We start from the raw sequence: 2299 nt of genomic DNA, 5'->3' as shown, positions 1-2299 counted from the left end.
ACCCCGTGGCTTTTGCCCTGGTCCACCCCCGTCCCACCCCCTTGGAATTGGGGCTGGGGGCTTTTTGAGACCATTTCTCCAAGCACAAGTCCCGTGAGGAGAGGCTGAGGGAGCTGGGGCTGTTTTCACAGAACACACAAGAACCTGAGGTTGTGAAGTGTAACAGGAGGATACTTTGATCCTTGGAAAAAGGCACCTTGGAAGAGACTTGTGACCTCTTCAAAGGTCGGATTGGTGATCCTGGAGGTCTTTTCCAACCTAAATAATTCCGTGATTCTGTGACTTTTGTAAAGAACCTTCATTCATTTGTGTTTTAAGGGAGGAAAAAACCCCCACTGAACAGCTGCTTTTCTGGTCTCCCTTCCCATCCAGGGATCCACATCACACACGTCACCCTCACTCCCAAACATTCCTGCTCACCTCGGAAGCAGGGACAGAATTCCACATTCCCAAGCAGGTTTTCTCCTCCCACAGCCCTGTGAAAACTGGAGAAAAAGGAGCTGTCTGTGTCCAGAAGGGGTTTATCCACATCTGGCCAGGAGACAGAGCGAGGCAGCCCAGCCTGGTGTTCAGGGGTTTTCATGATCAAGAATTCCTGGTGTTTTCCCAACAGGAAAAGGGAATATTTGTTTGAAAATTGGGAAAAGAGCGTCTTGGGAAAAAAACTGCTCGACTTTCAACGGCCTTTAACAGACAGAGCTGCAACATCTGAGTTCTGGCCACACCTCAGGAATAAATCAGGAATAAATCCCAAGCAAGGACACAGATTTTTAAGTTGATTCCCGACAGCTCTGCACTGCAAAAGGTCACCAAAAAAAAACATATCAGGAAAAGAAACGTGGGAGAAGTGTTTTGAGAGTCGAAACAAAGGGGAAAGGAGGAGAAAACAGGGGAAGAGAAAATGCAGGGAGATGACTCAGGAGCTTCCACCAAAGCAGCAGATCTGACACCAATCCTGCCCCGGCCGGTGACAGGTAATTTAACCTCCCCTGTAAAACGAGGAGAGCAGCAGCCCCGGGGGGCAGGGGGAGACTTAATTAGTTGCTATTCGTAGATTAAGCAGCGAGTCTGAAGGTGAAAGCACGAAGTGCGAAGTATTCTTAGCCCCTGGAGGATTAATTTCCCTAATTGGGCAACCCCAGCGTTGCATAAAAGTGGATCAGTGCCCGTTTTGGAATCCTGAGGTTTGTTCTGGTGGTTCTGTCCCGTGGAAAAGGGGACTCGGGGAAGGGATTTTTGCTTTTGAAAGCAGGGAGTGGTAACGGGGCTGTGGAATGCTCAGTGCAGCTCCCATCCGGAGCCTGTGACTCCCACCCGAACCGACACCCCCGGGACTGATTCGTGAGCACAAAACGTGTTTTATTTGGGTGGCTGATTCCTCACCCTGCCTGCCCCCTCCGAGGCCAGGGCTGCGTTCCCAAACCTGCTGTTCCCGTGGTTTTTCGAGCTGCTCTCCGTGCTCTTTCACACCCTTTTAGAAGTTCCAAACCAGCAAGAAAAAGACAAGACCAAACCCAGCCTCAGATCAAGCCCCTCCCTGTCCGCAGGTTTCTGGTCGCTGGGGCTGAAAATCCTCATCTCCCGCCTCATTATCCCGAATTTCTGCGGCAATAACATTCGGCTCTGCTCTCTTTCCCCAGGCAGAGATTCCTGGGATGAGGAATTCCTTCCCTTCGGATTTCTCTGCTGAGGGGCGACCACAAAATTCAGCTGCACCCGTGGTGACATCAAACATTGCTGTTCCTGCAGCAGGGAGGGGATATTTTAGAGCCCTTGGCTGGAATTCTGCTCCTGTTAATGATCCCACCTGTGCCAGAGGAGCAGAGCTCAGGCGAACGTTGTTTTCCAAGGGCAAAGAGACCTTTCCTCGTGCTGTTTTCTGAAATTATTCAGATTTTTGGTTCAGGTGTATTTCTGAACTTGTTTAAACAGGGCAGAACATTTTAGCCTGGTGATTCCTGTGGAAGTGAGATCCATCCAGGAGCTGTTCCTGGGCGTGGGGAATTTTTGAAATTCTTCAAAGCAATTCTTATTTTCCTTTCAATGAGACACAAGCAACGCTTTATTTTTTATTTTTCTTTTTTTTTTTTCCAGAGGGGGGAAAAAAAAAAGACCTCAAACAATCCCTGAATTTGCAAATATTATTTATATCAACTCTCCTTTGATATGGAAAGTTTCTAAAGAGAGTCTTTTAATGCCCAACAAGCCAAACACATTTAATCTAACTGGGGCTGAAAATTATTGAAGGCAACTTCTGAGTGCAAAACTTCAAACAAAGCTGAAGAATCCTTTTAGTTTG

This window comes from Lepidothrix coronata, unplaced genomic scaffold (genome assembly GCF_001604755.1).
Source record: "Lepidothrix coronata isolate B3197 unplaced genomic scaffold, Lepidothrix_coronata-1.0 Scaffold327, whole genome shotgun sequence".
Classification (NCBI taxonomy): Eukaryota; Metazoa; Chordata; class Aves; order Passeriformes; family Pipridae; genus Lepidothrix; species Lepidothrix coronata.
Note: the sequence above shows the minus strand (reverse complement) of the source record.